The following is an 18,618-nucleotide window of genomic DNA, read 5'->3' on the forward strand; positions in this document are numbered from 1 at the left end:
AGCCAACAGGTCACGTGGACTCCTTTCTCTCTGCCTCTGGGTCTCCGAAACATTCCACTGAAACTACCCATAGGCAATATAGGCAGTTTATTCTACAAAGAGCTTGACCATCCTCCCTGCCAACACACACATGGTTTTTCCTGCCTTTCTTAGCTTTTATCACCAGCAGTTTCCGTCAGCCATCACCCCCTAGCAGAACTCTATTTCAGTTCCATGATTTAGCCCTGATAAAGGCAAGTTATCTTGGCCTCCTCTGCCCTAAGCTCCAGTGAGAATTTGGACCCAGTGTTTTCACTTGTCACTTTAGGCTGTTTGCCAGAGTTTGTGGAAAAAGGCCTGTATTATTAATGCCCTTGCTGGGAACAGCTGCGCCCTGCCAGCTTGTCATGCGAGCCCTCTGAAAAGCCCCGGGCTACAAGACCCACAGCTCTCTGGGGCCCACAGCTCTCCAGTGGGAAATATGATCCTATCCTACAGAAACTGCCAACTCGGAAGGCACTGGTCAGGTCTCACCTAGGAATTCACAGCAGCCCAGTGAGTATCTTGTTGGGCTGATTCCATCCTGGTGTCGTAGTGGGACCCGCTATTTATGGAGGTCTTTTAGTCTGATGTCCCCCTCCCCCAGAAGACAAAAATGAGGATATTAATAATCAGTTTAATATTGAGAGACCCATTATTCCTTGTGTGGACACTATGCTGGCCACTTGAAATAAATTAATCCTCAGAACTAGTCTTTGGGGTGGGGCTTATCTCTATTTGATAGATGAGAAAATAGCCCCCAAGAGATCAAGTGAATTACCCAAGGTCATGCAGGGAGCAAAGGGTGGGGGTGGGATTTGAACTCAGGTTGATCTCACGCTCCTTTCGTGACATTGTGAGCCACTAGACACAAAATATTTCCCCGGCTCCCCTTCAGGTTGTCCTTGCAGCTGGTCCCAACTCCTCCATCTTTCATCTTTGTCTCTTTCCAGCACTCTGAAAACATTTCCTGGAGCTTGGTATTCCAGTGGGTACTTGACTAGAGTTCAATATCAGCCAGACCAGAGGTTGGGGAGTAAGATGGTGGGGCTGCAGGCCAGACCTGGGATGAGGAAAAATGGTCTCTGGCACCTTCTCCATCAACTGACATGTCTCCTTTTCACCTCTTCATGCCTCATCAAAGCTCCTTTTTGGTGCCAGGAGCTCAACAATGAGTTTAGAGAAAATAATCCAATAACGTCCGTTGCATGCTTAGCAAACCTCCACCAGTCCCAGTTTCTTGCAGGACAAACTGGAACTAGAAACACTTATGTCTGGAGCAGATAATCCAGTTGAACCCCGTTTCCCATCGCTGCAGCCCTTATAGCCTCACAGCTTCCCATGGCTCATGGTTGGCCCTCAATAACTATTAGTGGTAAGTATTATGGTATGAATTGATTGAAAGGATATCTTATTATGCAACCATTTTCATCTTTTGAAAGTTCATTAGTCTTAGAACTAGATCTTCAAGATAGAAGTCAAGAGAAGTAGATTCTGGGTCAGTGAATCTATATTCTAAAACTCTACATTTAGAACAATCTGCAAATGGAATGAGTTGCCCTCAAAGGTCCCTGTTGCTTGTAGTCAACAGTAGGTGACACCACATATCAGGTGTGCTGGTGGAGGGGTCGGTTCTTCAAGGACCCAGTGCTGGATCAGAGTCTGCCTTATGCATGCACTGAGAAGGCCCTCGGCATGTTAAGGTTCCAGCAGAGGTGGAGTGGAGCAGCTATGCAAAGTCGGGAAGGATCCCAACCTGGGGAGGGAAAGCAGGAAGGAGGGATGGCAGGGGCCGAAGTGAGTAGATATTTTGGGGCCACCGCTCCCTGCTTTGTGTCCTGGGCAACCTGTACTGCAGTCTCCTCAGTAGCTTCTGAGCCTCTAGACTTCCAGTTCTGTCACCAGGGTGCTGAGCACTTTGTGTTCCTCAGGGACTGATGATGGGCAGATGTCTTTCTATCTCTTATCAGTATCCCTTGGTCTTCCTTGTCTTTGTTTTTAAGTTCTCAAGGTGCATCCTGTGAGCATGGAAATTATAGAATGTATTCGGGGAATTTTGTCCCATTGGAACCCAGAGAAAGGGTTGACTGCTACCCTGGTCCATTAACCTTGTGTTTCCAACCTCAGCCTGGATGACAAAACTCAGCACAAGCTTTCTTATAGACTGAGAGCAATCCATCTATAAGACCCTGATAGAAGCTGAAGGAAACCTACTGAATGATTGCCTTGGCTACTTCCATTCTAAGACCCATGATAATCACTGCCACTTTGAACACTGATTGTGTGCTGGGTGTTTTACATATCTTGTTTAATCCTCCTAATAACCCTATGATGTAGTTAACACTATCCCTGTTTTACAGATTAATAAACTGAAGCCTAGAGAATTCAACTAAGTCGCCCTAGGTGACAGAGCTAACAAGCAATGGAGTTGGACTTCAAACCTAGATCTACGTGACTCACAAATTAAAACTTAATGTGCCCATATTATTTTGCCTCATTGGAATAATAGGAAGTTTTGCTTCCCTGGATGAGGAAGAAACTTAAGGATTGGTCACTCTGACTGGTGGTAGAAAGCCAAGCTATGTATAGAGTGTATCAAAGGGATGGCAGCTCCTACATTCACATTTGAAGTCATCCCTAACCCTTATTAATGTGAATAACCGTGACCTTCCTCAAGTCATCTTTTGGTGATTGCAGCAGAGACGGATTTCTGCTTACTGCTGACTCTCACTGAGGCTCCAATAATGCTAAGAATGGTGGCTGACTATGTTGGGGAACATATGTTTACAACAGGCTGGGGCTCTGTGGCCAGGATGTTGAGGGCGAGGAATTTGACTGGTCTTGAGGAGTGATGACAGCTGGGAAGATGAAGTGAGAGGAAAGGAGTGTGAGCTGCGCACCACTTAATCAACCTTGAGCTTGAGATCAAAGAGTACCTGTGTGTATTAACCTGGATAAGGAGACCCTCTGAGGCCCCATCTCTGTCTGCCAACACAAGGAGATTGCATCTTCTGGTATATAGATCTGATGTGTTAGGGAAACAAAAATCCTCCAAGACTGGCAGAGGGATTTGAGGGCTTTCTCCAACTCAAGCTTTATGTTCTGTAACCATGAATAGACCTTAGTTTTTGGTTTTATATCACTTGCATACTCATGTTAAGATGGAGGGTCCTCCCCTTTTTGATTGCCTGTCTGTCGTCTCTTCTTCCAGCAGCTCCTCTGGGCTTCAGTTTGAGCTGCACCTCTCACATGCTGCCATTTCTCTCCTCTGTTATCCCTGACCGCTGACAAAGCCCCAGTGGCCTGCCTCACTTCTCCACCTTCTGTTCAAAAACCCTGCTCACATCTCCTTTCCTTTTTGAAGGCTTCTGGCTGTAGCCAGCCATTCCCCTAACAGTCCCCATCTTCATTTCTAACTCTAGCCAAGATGCTGGTCTTTTTCTTGGAGCTCCTTGTGTAAATGTGGTCAATATTATGTAGCTTGCTCTTTCGTTATAGAGATCTCCTTAGATTTATGAAGCTAATTTGTTTTCTGCCTCAGGTGTACTGTTTGTTTCTCAAAACTCCTTGAGGGCATGGACTGTAGTTTATGTGGAGGTAGTGATGATTATATTTTAATTTCAGTGTCTAGCAGGTAATAGGTAGCCAATAAAATTGTTTTTTTCATTTCTTCAAATGATGTTTGTTAGATACTGACCAGGGTCTGGGCACTGGACACAGGCATTAGGTATACGGAGCTAATTATTACTTGGTGGTTGAAATGTTTACAGTTTTAAGGGAAGACAGACAGGTAGCAAATTAAACTTAGATTTTAATTTCATTTGAGCTATAGTTGAGGCTTAAGTAAAATTTATTGAGAGCTCAGATGAGAAATAATGGGAAAAGAGAAATGGAGACAGATAAAAGAAATGTTTTGAGCGTAGAAATAGTAGAACTTTGTTTCCTATTTAGTTTGATTCAAAACCTTTTAAGGGCTTGTTCTAGGGGCAATGAGGTGCCCGGATGAACAAGTAATCCAGAGCTCTCAGGGTGAAGGATGAGTTAAATATGGGGCAAGAAAGAAGGAAAAGTTGAAGATACCAAGCTTTGCAAGACAGTAGGAGACGGAGAGGGTGCGGGAGAGGATAATAGTTATTAACACACATAGGCTGCTTGTTACTACGTACAGGGTCATTCACATGAATTGCCTCATTTTTTCCTCCTTATAACCCTAAGGGGTAGGTCCTGTTATTTTCTCCATTTTCCAGGTGAAGAAACATGCTCAGAGCGGTGGAGTAACTAGTTTAAGATCACATAGCTGGGAATTGGTGGAGTCAGGTTTAAACCCAGGAGCTCTTGCTCCACAGTAAACACCCATGCAGCTGGGTGGAGAAAAACTCAAGCAGCTGATCAAGAACTTCCAAAGGGCCCTCGGTGCTGATAACTCCCCCATGTATACCTCCAGCCTGGACCTTTCTCCTGACCTCTATGATTTCCTACCAGGCTACCTATTTAACACTCCACTCAACAGTCTAATCTCAAACTCAGAATACCCAAAACTAGACTCCTGATCTCTTCCCCTCCAGATCTCTCTTCTCTCATCTTCCCCTTTCTGTTGAAAGCAGCATCATCCTTTCAGCTGCCTGGGCCCCAAACTTTGGAATCATCCTTGACCCTTTCTTTCACACCCACAGCCAATCATCAAGCTTGATTTTCGAAGGATGTGTAAAATATATCCACTTCTCACCACCTCTCCTGCAACTACCTGGTCCAAGCCATGAGCATCTTTCACTGGGATCACTCCAGTGACCTCCTGATGGTCTGCCTGCTTCTACCCTTGACCCCTATTCCCGTCCCCCCAGGGCACCCTGAGCAGTCCTAGTGACATTGAATTGGATCAGGTTGCTCCTTTGCTTAAACCCTTGCAGTAGCTCCCATTTTACTCAGAGTAAGAGCCAAAGTCCTTACCGTGACCTGTAAGGCCCCACCTGATCTCCATCCTCTGTAACCCATTGTCTCTGTTCCTCTCCAAGCCCCTCTCCTTGTACCCTCCTCTTGGTCCTTTCCTTCCAGCCAGCTCACACCAGCGCACTCCCGTCTTGGGTCTTTGCACAGAGTATTGCAGGTCTCACTCCTTCACCACCTTTTATTCTTTGCTCAAATGTCTCCTCCTCAATGAGGCTGATTCTGACTGGCCTTGTAAAAATGGAAACCTGCCTCCACCCAGCACTTCTGATCCTCCCCGTCCAGTACTCTGCTCTGCTCTGTTTCCCATCACACTTAGCATCTTTTAAGATGCTAAGTAATTTACTTACTGCATTTACTCATTGTGTCTCACTCTGCTACAATGTAAAGCTCTAAGGGTAGTGATTCTCCTCTGATTTACTGTTGTATTCCAAGTACTAAGACTTATGCTGAGCACATAGTGGTTTTGTGTTATGTAGTGGGAATGAGTAGAGTGTAAAGTTTCCATATAGGTGTCCAGTTAAAAAAATTCTTTTTGAAAATGAGGTAGTCTAGAGTCTGGGGGAGATGCCAGAGGGGACTGGACATGTGGATGCAGGAATTGTCTGCATGGAAGGGGGCACAGAATTGAGGGGAGCCTACTGCTGCGGCTGAACTGGGAATGTGGACATTTCAGGCAGGAAGCTGGCCACCAGAGGAAGCTGAGATGGGGAGGGAGGAGGGGAACTGGGAGGACACCTCTCAGACATTAGAAGGAGGAAAGCCAGAGAGGCCACCCTGAGGTAGGGACTAGAGAGGAGTCTTTAGATGTTGCAACTAGAAATTCAATTTCAGTGGAATGATGTGGGCTGACTTCAATTATTTGAGGAACAAGTGGAAAGTGGGAAGTGTAAGCAACTTAATAGGCCCTGCCATAAAGAAAGAGAGGTCAGGTTGTTATTTGAGGAAGTGACTTATTTGGGGGATTTTTTTTAGCTATAAAAAATCTCCCGGGTGTGGGCGGGTGGGTGGAGGTGGGGAAGTGCACAGTAAGTGAATACCACGCAGACTGGCAAATGGAACTTGTGCAAATTATATCTGGTCCCTGGCAAAGAGTTGTTACTGAGTCTAAGCCCCTTGCACGGTGCCTGACACACAGTAGGTCCACAATGAATGTTTATTGAATACGACATAAAATACATAGAATTTAGTGACAGGTCACTGTATCAACAGCAACAAAAGAACAAAAATGTCTAATGTAGAGAGACTACTTTTTGAACACTGACTATTGCCTAGTGGCATTTCTTCCCCACTTGTGGTTTTGAGCAGCTGTATGTGGCTGTATTTTGGTTTCCTCTTTATGGCACAGTGGTTTTAACAGGTAAATTTTCAAGTGACTGGAGTGACTAGAATGACCTTTTACTCTCGAGTTCTGTACAGATGTAAGGGACATGATGGTATCTTGGTCCGTTTGGGCTGCTATAACAAAATACCAGACTGGGTAGCCTATAAACAACAGAAATGTATTTCTCACAGTTCTGGAGCCTGGAAAGGCTGAGATCAAGGTGCCAGCATGGTGGCCCTCTGGTGAGGGCCCACTTCCTCCTTCATAGCTGGCACCTTCTTGCTGTGTCCTCACTTGGTGGAAGGGTCAGTAGAGCTCTGTGGCATCTCTTTTATAAGAGCACTAATCCCATTCATGAGGGCTCCACCCTCATGATCTAATCATCCCAAAGGCCCCCCCCCCCCCGCCCCCCACCGCCAATCCCTTCACCTCTGCGGATTAGGATTTCAAGCACAAACATTCAGACCATAGCAGATGGTAAGTCCAGGGAAACAAGGCGAACAAAAGAGTTGGCCAGGGGAGCAGAAAGACCACTCTCCATCAGAGCCTGCTGTTGAACCAGCTCCATCTCACACCAAGTCATGCCACCTCCCTGGGAACTGGATTTAAAATGATCTTAGTTTTCTTTCAGTTTTATAAATAGAATCATGTCAGGAAAGGAAGAAATAAAAAACCCATGACTTGCAAAATATATCAAGAACCAAAGTCTTTGTTCTTTTTCTTTTTAAAACAAGTGATATGTGAAGAATGCAGGCAGAATTTCCTGATTCTGGCAAATGACATAAAGTTCATGGAGGCCCTGGGAGAAAGCAGAATGGTTCGACTCCTATTTTGCTCCTTCCTGCTCTGAAAAGAGGCAGATTTGCAGACTGCATAGGAAAGAATGAAATAAAAAATCCCTAATATTTATTAAGTATCCTGTGTGCCTGGAACTATGCTGGGCATATGTGTACCCTACACCCATCCTTCTTAGGTAAAAGGTATTAGATCACTGTTTAATGGAACCTACCCAGGGCCACACAGCCAACAAATGGGAGAGAGGAGCCCATGGCTAGAGAGGAATGAATAGAAGAAATGTAGCTGCTTGAAGTCAGCCCGAGTCCCTAGCATCCAGCACAGTGTCTTATTCTCAGGAAAATCTTGAGAAATATTTATCAAAAGGAGTTGGTTGGTTGAGTGAATTACCAGGGCCCTGAGGAAACTTGCAAATATTTTTGCTGAAGTGCTACTGGAGGTCTTCAGTGCCTTCTGGAGGATGGGAGAAACCCAGGGAGAGAGAGATATTTAAATTTTAGGGAGAGATAATTACAAACCTTCAGCACGAGGCCAAAACTGAGATGAGCTATGTAAAATGCACAGCACATGGTAGTACTCAATAAGTGAGAACTGTGATACTTAAGGGAGTTATTAATTATTGTTAAATAAATCCCCGCTGCTTCTCCTCGCCCTGGGACACGAGACACGGAGTTCTACGAGCTGAGTCTTTCAATTTGAGGCTCCTATGGAAAGCACTGGAGCTTTTCTACATCCATAATGTCTTATTACATAAGATAAGATCTTTCCCAGTTGGCAGACCTACCCAGCCTCTGGTACCTCAGTTTAGCTGCTCTTTGTGATGTCTGCACAATGAAACGCACATGGCCCCATAACCTGTATTTTACCATCCCAAGTATCCCCTCAAGGGCTAGACATTTTTGGGTGATCCTAAAACAGAGAGGAACTTTAATTTATGTCGATGATGATGATAATGAACTTAGAACTCTTCTATCAGGCAGTGAACATCTCTATCCCCAATAACTGAGGATTTATAATCTTATAAACAAATGGAAAATGCAGACTGGGTGGTAGTTCAGTTGGTTTAAACGTAGTGCTTCTGTAACTGTCCCTAAAGAATGCTAACTTGTGTCACTCCACAGCATAGTGCCTATTCTCAGCTCTAACCTGTGATTTAGAGGGGTACGTAGAGAGGGCTTGCTGATCACGTTTACGGATGCTGTAAAGCCAGGAGGGGTAGCAAATGTTGTACGTGCCACGGTCAAGGCTCTCCATAAGTTCCACAGGCTAGCAGAGGGACTGAGTGTAGAAAGATAGAACACAGCAGGATATATAGAAGATAAAATGTGAGCTCCAAATACCAATGGCTCCAGTAAGGCAGCCGGGAGGTATGGCTAGAGAGTAGGACTCAAAAGGCTACGGGAGCTTGATTTCGCTGCATGCTCCACTAAGTGAGAGTCAGTATGAGGCTGAAAAGAACTAACCAGAAACTGAACTTTTGCATTGTAGCGGTGTCGTCAGTTTCCTCTTCCACCCTAGTTGGCCACACCCGGAAACTGTGTTTAGTTCTTTTAAGAGTGATGTGGACAAATGAGAGTAGGCTAGGAGGCAAGTGAACAGAGAGGTTAGGGGGTTCAGAAACTGTTACCTGAGGAATGGTTCAAAGACTGAGAATGTTTAGTTTGAAAAAAAAGAAGGTTTAGGAGGGTATGACAAACTTAAAGGATTATTTTATGGAAAAAAGAACAGACATTTGTTTATCCCTGGAGCGTAGAATTAGAACCTGCAGGTGGAAGCTGAGGGGTGTGGGGATGAGTTCAGTCCAATGTCAGGAAAAAGTTTGTCGTAATTAACATCTGGCTGTCTGGGGACAGGCCGCCTCAGAAGAGGAGGATCATGATTACATGTGTGAAAGTAGGTGCTGGCTGGCCAGCCCCTTTTTGTTGCTATTGAATGGGGAATTTGTTCATCAGGTGGTGGGTTGATCACCTGACTGTCCACTAAGGTCTTTTCCAGCTGGGAGGGTGTGTTGCGAGGCCTCGGAGAGCATTTAGGCCCCACACATCGTGCACAAGGGAACCCGGATAACAACGTTGGTGATCTGATGGGAGGCCGCAGTGTAGATGGCTTGAGCTTTGGACAAAGAGCTAATGATTCAAATCTTCCTGTATTTGACTTTCTCTGCAATTAATAGAAAATTAGAGTCCCAAAGTGCCTACGAGGTAGCATGTACTATTTGAAAAATAACAGCATAACTACTGGGCCCTTGAATTTGAGTGTCTTCTCCCACAGGATCCCAGGGACCTTGAGGACCTGCTGATGTCCTCCTAGCACTGTTCCAGCTGTCCAAATCCTACACATCCTTCCACGTCCAGGTCCAACCTTATTTCTTCACAGGAAGCCTTCCCTTACCCACCCTTATCTGTAGGGGCGGTCTTGCCTCCATGTGCGGTAGGCATGGGCTTTGGGGTTAGATGAGTTGGGTTTGAATCCCAGCTCTGTACTAGGTGCACAACCTTGGGCAAGGGGCTTAGCTCTTCATGTAAAGATACTCACCTTTATCTACAAAATGCAGGTGCATCTACCTTGCAGTGTTGTTATGATAATTGGAGAGAGACAAACTGCCAACATGGTACGAGGCACAAGGTTCATGGTCAGTCAATGGTGTTGATATTTATGATGGTTATTGATAGGCATCAGGCTCGAGAGCTGTATTCAGTCTACTCCAAGGATGGTTACCTGGAATGAAGAATTCCCTGGCCAGGGACTGTTGCAAGTGGAGTGAGGTTTACCAGCATCACCTTCTCCAGTCATTCTCTCTTAAACCATTGTTGTCCTTTCCTACAGCTTGGTCTTTTCTGATTTCCTCTAAAAAAATTTAAATAAATAATATAAACCAGATCCTGGCTTTATCTGGATCCGGCTCACTCAGATACTAGTTCCAGAGAGTTCTGCATCACTGCCTGTCATGGTTGCCTGTTTCCCACCTTCTCCATCCCTGCTTCTAGGTCACCTGCAAATAGCTGGGCAGGGTTCACAGTATTGACATGAATCACCTCGCCAGGCTCCTACCCCGTTAACCTAGTGGTAACTAATTGACTAGTTCTTTCTTTTTCTCATGTGGTCAAGACCTTTCGATTGAATTAATTTATAATAAAGGATAGGCAGGTAGGACCTAGCCAGTTGCCCTCTCCTGGACTTGCTATGATTTGACTTTGCAGTCAGGCCAGGCATTTGTACTCTGGGTGAGTGTGATTCTCCTTATAGGCACCTCGTTCATGATGCATTCATTCAGGGCACGCAGAAGTCATTGCTTAGGACCCAGCCTGTACCTAGCAGTGTGGTAGGTTCATGGGCCTCAGAGTGACTCAGAGGACTAGAGTGTTCCTGAGCTCTGGAAGATCACGCCCTCGTAGAGGAGATAGACATAGAAACTGTGAGGGGGTGCTGGGATTGCGTCTGTACAGGGAGCTGGGGGAGATGGGGGCCCTAATCAGACTGGGGGTCAGGGAGACTTTGGCTCCTTCACTAAGTTACCTTATAGTCAACACCTTCTTTATGTCAGATCAACTGGCTCTTCCCACACATATTATGTCAAAGGATGCCTGTGGCTCCTCCCTGGATGGCCTGACCTTTCACAGCGTTCCCACCCTAGGACTGTCTCCTTTGGCCTCCCCACTATCACTGATAAAGTGAATGCTCTTGTGACCTGGTTCCGTGGAAGCATGAATTAGTCACCTGATGGCCTCATCCCATACTGGACAGGGTGTGAGCTGCCCTGGTGCCTTCTGTGATGATCTGTATTCATTTCACTTCCTTTGCTCCTATCAAGGCAGGGGTTAGGGAGTTAGGGGTTAGCATTGAGCTTGTGGGCAGAAGTGAGTTCCACTGAGTCACAGAGCTTGGCCTCTTCTCATTTTCCTGCAGTAGAAGCTAGAGTGGGCTTCCATTCCCCAGCCGCCTCCCTTCCCTTCTGAGGACAGAGAGTGATCTGCCCATAATCCTTTGAGATATCAGTGGATCCCACCTATAAGCGGCCTTTTAGGTATCACTCTACCATCTCCCTCACCTGCACCTGACCTCCCATATGGCCGGATCGATTCTGAGGACAGGAACTCAGTTCCTCAAACTAAGTGCTTCAGTTTCTGCTGTGGCACCTGAGAACAGTTTCAGTATTTAGCCATAAATATCTTTTAAAACTGTAAACATAGTACATGACCATGATTTAGAACACCCACAACAAATGTTTGAGGACTACTTTCTTGAAATATAGGCAAATTTTGAATAGAAAGGCAAGTTAGACACGGTCCTTGCCCTTAAGGGGCTTACAGTCCACTATCTATCTAGGTCAGGTGGTTCCCACTGCTGGTCAGCACTTGTGAGGAGAACCCTTCCCTAAGGCCCTCCAAAACCACGCATCCCCTCTAACCCTTCCAAGGAGGATAGAGGATAGCTTCCTGTGACAGAGGATGGCTGTTTTCCTCCTTACCTGCTCCTCATGATTCCTGAAGCTGCCTATGGGCTGGGACTTGAATGTCTGTGTCCCCCACAGCATCTAGCTTGGGGTGGGGGCTCCCTTTACAGGCATTTGATAAACACCTGCATGAGGAATTGAAGTAGCAAGTTCATAAAGGCATCTATTCCAAGGTCAGTCTCCCTCTGGGGTCCCTGTGGTCCCTGCTTGACTGGCCCTTGGGCAGAGCATATCCTTTGTCAGTTCACTTTCATGAACAGCCAATCTGACTCAGCTATTAAGTTGCCATAATAAGCCAGTAGACTTGAGATCGAAAGAAAAAACACCGTCTTACAGGACCTTTTTTTTTCGGGGGGGCGGGGTGGTATGGGGTCACCTGCACTTCATTCCAAACAAAAAAGTCACTTCCTTTTCTGTTCTCTCAAGCATGTCAGATGCATCAAAGGGAAGATGAAATGATGGCTAGAGAAACTCAAAGTGAAACTAAACAGGGCTACAAACTTGCAGAAGTCATCCTACAAGATCACAGAGTGGGGATTTTTCTCTGCTTTTCACTTAGACAACTCAACAATTTTTTTTAATGTTTTAGTAATAAAGGATCTCATTCAATAACTGTGTCTTAAAGGCCTCATTTGCATGCAGGGATGGAGCATGCTAGAAAGGGTCATGGGGGGAGTGAGATTTGAATCTTTGTTCTGTCCCTTTCTAGCTGTGTGGCCTTTGGGAAATCATGCAGTTACTCTGAGCTTCAGCTTCCTCCTCTGTAAAATAATCAACCCACACTGTTATTCAGAAGATTTAAGATGAAATAGAGAAGAGCATCTAGCACAGAATAGGGGCTCAGTAAGTGACCTAATAAGAATGATGATAATGATACCAACAATTGAATACTACAGACTCTCTGCCCTCCATGTTGCTGATGGAGGTAGACATGGTTGTGCTTCCTCATCAGAGGTTGTCTTTGTGACCTGGACCACTCTGCATGCTCCTTATGGTCCACATCCTTCTATGTGTTAAGATGTGGTCATCTTCTTCCCCTAAATAGCAGCCCTAATACTGGAAGCCCAGGGAAGGTCACCTCAGGGAAGCAGCATCTGAGCACAGAGTGGCATGTCAATTCAGGTCTACAAACTCAGCACATTTTTAAAAAGGGAGAGATTGAGAAGGAAAGAGAATAACTGAAACAGTGCCCACAGGTCTGACGGCTACTCAGCTTAATTTTTATTTTATTTTATTTTTATTTATTTATTTTTTTGAGGGAGATTAGCCCTGAGCTAACATCTGCTGCCAATCCTCCTCTTTTTGCTGAGGAAGACTGGCCCTGAGCTAACATCCATGCCCATCTTCCTCTACTTTATATGTGGGACGCCTACCACAGCATGGCGTGCCAAGTGGTGCCATGTCTCCACCCGGGATCCGAACTGGTGAACCCCAGGCCACTGAAGCAGAACGTGTGCACGTAACCGCTGCACCCCTGGGCTGGCCCCCAACTCAGCTTAATTTAAGGCTTGCACAAGTTCAGGTGGAGAGACATGAAGCAGGAGTTCCTTCCGTCTCAGTGGGCTGAGTATGCTGGAAATGATCCCAGTGTTGAAATATTTGCCTTTTTCCTGCTACATGGTACTAAACTCAAGATAATGATTTCTTCTGGTACCCTGAAGAAAGAATCGTCATCTCCTCCAGGGCCGGAGGGTGACCCAGCTGTGCTGGAGTCACTGAGTGAACTTTTGCATGGTGTTCAGGGTTGTATAAACAGACTGTGTATTCTGTGTTTTATGAGTGATTCAAGGTAGGAGGACTTTCTGTGTAACTTTCATGTACTGCACGTGAATATCTGTACAAAATAAGATCTCATTTTGACTGACTTGTAATTCAGCTGTTCGTTTTTTTTTTATTTTACTGGTAAATGTTTCAATGGATATGTTTAAAAGATAGAGACTCTTTAAAAATAAAATCAATTACAATGTACTGTTATCATATTTAAATAATGAACAATTCCTTCATCATATGACGGATTTCCCCACTTGTCATATGTATGTATGTATGTGGATGTGTGTATAGATATGCATACACATATATGTATGTGCATGTATGATGTGTGTGTGTGTGTATATATATGTATATATAATTTTTAAAACTGCTCAAATCAGGATCTAAATAAAATCCCTGTAGTTCAATAGATTGGTATGACTTTTAAAATTCTGAAAATGCTTTTAATCAGTAGTTTCCTAAAGGAGGGGGACTTTTGACCCTGGTGCTGATTTTGTAACTAACCCTTGGGTAAGGTGTAGCTCCACTGTCCATTTATGCAGAGGTGGCCACAGGCCCACAGATGCCACCTCTACATAGATTCTGATCTATTCCCATCGCTCAACTGTCCCTCTCAGAAACACCCGTCTCGCAATCTTCTGTCTAGTCATTCTTAAATGAAAATATGAACTTTTGAGATTCTTCACTTCTTTAAATATTTGAATAACAATCGGAAGGACAAGTTCAGCTGCAGAAATCTCAACTTCAGATCTTCACCCAAGAGGCTTTGTGTGTTTGCTTTTCCTGCGTCATGAGGGTAGAACATTGTGTTTTTGATAAAGTGAGAGTTTGCATCTTAGCTTAAGTGGAAATAATCTGCATCTTATTTTGGAATTAAGAAGAAACACGTTATGACATAGAGGAACGCACTCTGCCACCCACCTCATGATGCAGCTTTATGATTTTCATGCTCGTTGGCCTTGGGAGGAGGTAGATAGAGCATAGATGGTAAGAGGCTATTTCCTGGCTAAAAATAGGAACAGGATGTTTTGAGACGGGGCTCCTCCCCCCTCGCGCCTCCCCCAGCCTTTCTGTGCAAATGGCTGAGGTTTACGCACTTGCCGTGGTTAGCGCTTAAGCTCCTGAGAGCTTGTTGCACACATCCCTGAGTGGACTGAGGGCTGAGCTGGGAGAACCTGAGGTGACAAGGGCAGGAAGGCAATGGTGCTCCATCTGCAGGAAGGACCTCTCAACCAGGGCCTCTCATGGTAAGATGCATGTGGTTAGGTGGCCCATTGTACATCGTATGCTGATGTTTACCTTGAATTAAATGCCATAGCATTCCATACTCGTTCATACCTTTACACCCTTCTGTTTTGCAGATGCCTCCAAGAGTCCCTCCTGTTGGCCATTTTATGCATCTCCCCCACTGCCACCATTCTCTGCTTCTCCTGAATAAGATGCACCCTCCTCTTGGTCCCTGGTGCACTTACAGCTACTTGATTCCTCCATTATAAGCGCATTCTGTGTTTTATTGTCAGTTTTTTTGCAAGGCCATCTCCACCACTGTGCTTTGAGCTCCCTAAGCTTGACGCCTGGTACGCGGGGTGCGCCCAGTTTGTGTAGTGGTTTGAGGGGTCTGCCTGCAGCGCTCTGCTTTGGCTATGTTGGGGGGCATGTGAGAAGCAAGAGGTGTGCTCGGGAAACTTGTTTTTGGAGACATGAGACATAGAAAATAGTTAAATAACAGTACAAAATGGAAGGCAGAGGCTATCAGAGGAGGCAGGCAGGACGGCCCAGCCTCCTCACTGCGCACATTATACTACCTAATCCTGGCCTATGCATTTCCTTACAGTTTATCAAACTCTTTCACACGCCTTCTCTCGTGCCCACATCCGTGGAGGGGATATCATTACCCCCTCTTTTGTAAATGACAGAAGTATGGCTCAGAGTAGTGAAATGACATGCTAAGGGTTACCCACTTTGTAATGGGAGAACCAGGACTGGAGCTCAGTCTTCTGATTTCTAAATTTAGTTTCCTTTCAACTCTTTGTTATCTGTCTCAGGCTGGTATCCTGGGGCCTGGAAAGGAGGAGGGACTCACTTGGAACAGCAGACGTGACAGAACACTTTAGACGATGCTGACAATGCCGAGCACTCTATGTGGCCCGTGAATGAGGAGGGAAAAATAGAGAAAGAACTAACGTGGAGCAGTGTTTATGTTCAACAGAAACAGAAAGCAAGCCACAAATATGGGCTGTGTATGTAATTTTAAATTTTACGATAGTCTCATTAAAAAGGTAAAAATAAACAGATGAAATTAATTTTAATAATATATTTTATTTAACTCAATATATCCAAAATATTATTTATTTTATTATGTAATCAATATAAAAATTATTAATCCAACATCTTACATTCTTTTTTTCCATATGAAATCTTCAAATTCTGGTGTGTGTTTTATATTTACAGCACACTCTATATGAATTAGCCCCATTTCTAGGGCTGGACAGCCACATGTGGGCAGCACAGTTCTAAGCATTTTACATATTTCACATATTTCACCAATATTGCAGTACTACCTAAGAGCTGAGGAAATGAAGACCAGAGAGGTTAGGTAATTTGCCTAAGGTCACAAAGCTAGAAAGTGACCAAGCTGGATTCTGACCCAGGTCTGTCCCGCCTCTTCCGGAATCTGGTGGAAAGGAGGAAAGCAGAGCTGTGTGATCTGGCCTGGAAGGGTGGTTGAATTGAATAGGTGGAAATGAGCAGCGGCCTTGATGTTGTGATGTTACCCTGAGGGTTTGAGCTGCTGCTGGTGTTGATGGTGTTGTGTGTGTGTTGGGGAAGGAGGCCCAGGGCCAAAGTAGGGGTAGCCAATTTCCAAACTGTTGATAAATTTGCCTTTGGGGACAGTGGCTCAGAGATCCTAGGGAAATACTGTAGAGGGAACCATTGTCTTCAAATGCACATGCCAAAGTGAAGGGGGTCCTTTCACTCTGTGAGCCTCTCTGGGCCGTTCACAATACTTTCCTTTTAGAAGTTGCGTGAAGATTTAGATTATAATACGCAGAGAGAGCTCAGCTAGCCCGGCCAGTCTGTGTTCGTCCTCCCCTCGGCTAAGGCAGGAGATCCTGTGGACTCGGCCCAGTTTTATCCCTTCCCAGGAAGACTAGATATTCTAGTGGGGGAGAAACTGGACTCGAAGGGCCATGTGCCTGCCCTGTGGGCAACCAAACTGGTTCTAAGTTTATTTTTCTTGTTTTATCCACAAACATTTCAATAGCAGTAAAGATACACCTTTAAAATCTTGGCATCCTGACATGTTACTGTTCATTTTACAATGTTCCCTTGTAATCATTGTCTGTTGGTGGGGAAAAAAGTTTTTAATATAATTATAATTTTCGTGTGGATGGAATTTATTTTGTTTCTCTCCTTATCATAAGCATTTTTCCATCTTTATAGTGCATGTAGTATGTCCGTGGCTTCAGAGGATATTGCTGAATTCTGTATCATAATTTGTTTATTCCTATGGCTAGATATTTAGGTTGTTTCAAAATTTCTTGACATTATATTTGGTGCTATAGCCTGTAACCTCATGTTTGTTTCTTTTCTGTTATAATTAGATTACAAACGATAAATTTATCGTTTGTAATTATAATTCTATCAATTATAATGTTATCAATTATAATTATAAATTTAAAACTATTTCTTTATAAGAAATACGCCAGCCTTTGAATTCTAGGCCAATGTCAACCTACAAAAACAGAAACCAGTTTAAGAGACAAAGCGTTTATTTGGGATCCAAGAGTTGCAATTTGGGGAGCACAGATTCAGGTAGAAACCCAAATAGTGTCTTGATTACAGGAGAGGGGCTCAGGGATTTCATGGGAAAAAGGGAAGAAGATGAAGTAAGTTGTATTAAAGAAGAGTTCATGGGTGCTAGATGAGGTCAGGCTAGGATTGAACTTCATAGATTGGCTTGAGACCCAGTTTTCAGGCAAAAGGCTAGACTTGTCCTTCATTGATTGGTTGGCAATTCAGTCTTCAGCAAAGTCCGATTTCATCAGTCCTTACAAACAGGATATTCTTGTCCTTACTGACTTCTTGGAATGTTGGTGGTTTGGTCCAGTTTGGAAGATAAAGAAAACAAGCTGTGCAAGGCAGTTCCTCTGAAATGGCTGCTCTGGCTATACATACATTTATTTTTTTCGTGAGGAAGATTGGCCCTGAGCGAACATCTGTTGCCAATTTTCCTCTCTTTGCTTGAGGAAGATTGTCACTGAGCTAACACCTGTGCCAGTCTTCCTCCGCTTTATGTGGGATGCTGTCACAGAGTGGCTTGATAAACAGTGCTAGGTCCGCGCCCGCGATCCGGGCCTGCGGGCTGCCAAGGCGAAATGCACAAACTTAACCACTACACCACTGCGCAGGCCCTGCTCTGGCTCTATTTTAATACAGCTCCACCCATGTCATCTTTCACACCAGAAAGCTAGAAACATTTTAAAATGTATTGGTTGCTCTGAGGTACTGCTTTCATTTTCCCAGCAATGAATATATGAGCTCACCAGTTTTGCTACAAAATCACCAGTTTTGGGTATGAAGATGTCCTCAAAGTTTTGTGAAATTTAACAAAGGTAAAAATGTGCCAGGCCTTTGTGTGGACTTCCCCATGTGCCTCTTAGAACCCCACTGATGTCATTGACCAGTGGGACAGGCGAGGCCACCGCCGGTGCAGGGGCGCCTTCCTCCCAGGAGGATGGGTTAAACGGTTTTCCTTTGCAGGCTGATGGTGAGAGGGAGGCCCGAATACCCACAACCTTCAAGTCTGGATGTGGCATTTCCCTGAAGCTTAGTCTCCGCTTCCTACAGCGACGCACGCAGGACAGAGCTCCATTCTGAACTGCACGCAGCCTGCAAAAAGGCTGTTTCCTTCCTGTTTCCTTCCACAACCCTGATTGCACCTGGATCTGTCACAGGCTTTGAAGTCAGAGAGATGTGTGGCGCTGGGCACACTGTTTAGTCTCTCTTTGCCTTGTGTCTTTATCTAAAATGGATATGGCAGCAGTGTCTTCCTATAAGGTTACTGGGAGGATTAAATGTGTTTCTATTGGGAAAGGACTAAGCACAGTGCCCGGCACATAATTAGTACTCAATAAATGTTAGAAATGTGGGTTTGAATCTCCGTTCTAACACTTTCTGGGTGTCTACTTTGGGCAAATTACTTCACCTTTCTGGCTTTGAGCTTCCTTACCTGTAAAAGGGGATTCTAGCACCTGCTCACAGAAGTGTTGGGGGTTTTACTGAGATAATGTATGGAGGGCATTTAGCACAG

General features: G+C 44.7%; 1 protein-coding gene across 24 annotated transcripts in view; it reads left to right on the plus strand.

Moving 5' to 3' along the window:
* The window catches only part of ST6GAL1 (ST6 beta-galactoside alpha-2,6-sialyltransferase 1), a 113,376-nt gene that overhangs the window by 44,774 nt on the left and 49,984 nt on the right, over positions 1 to 18,618 (plus strand). The window contains exons 1-3 of one of the 24 annotated variants that reach the window (XM_070583383.1): positions 14,400 to 14,551; positions 14,666 to 14,881; positions 15,350 to 15,544. The exons of 20 other annotated variants lie outside the window; for them this stretch is intronic. The gene's annotated coding sequence lies outside the window, so the exon portion shown is untranslated. Of the gene's footprint in view, positions 1 to 14,356; positions 14,552 to 14,665; positions 14,882 to 15,349; positions 15,545 to 18,618 lie in introns of those variants that run through there. 3 more of the 24 variants (XR_011529393.1, XM_008543887.2, XR_011529391.1) reach the window with 3 other exon arrangements.

This window comes from Equus przewalskii, chromosome 18 (genome assembly GCF_037783145.1).
Source record: "Equus przewalskii isolate Varuska chromosome 18, EquPr2, whole genome shotgun sequence".
Taxonomy (NCBI): domain Eukaryota; kingdom Metazoa; phylum Chordata; class Mammalia; order Perissodactyla; family Equidae; genus Equus; species Equus przewalskii.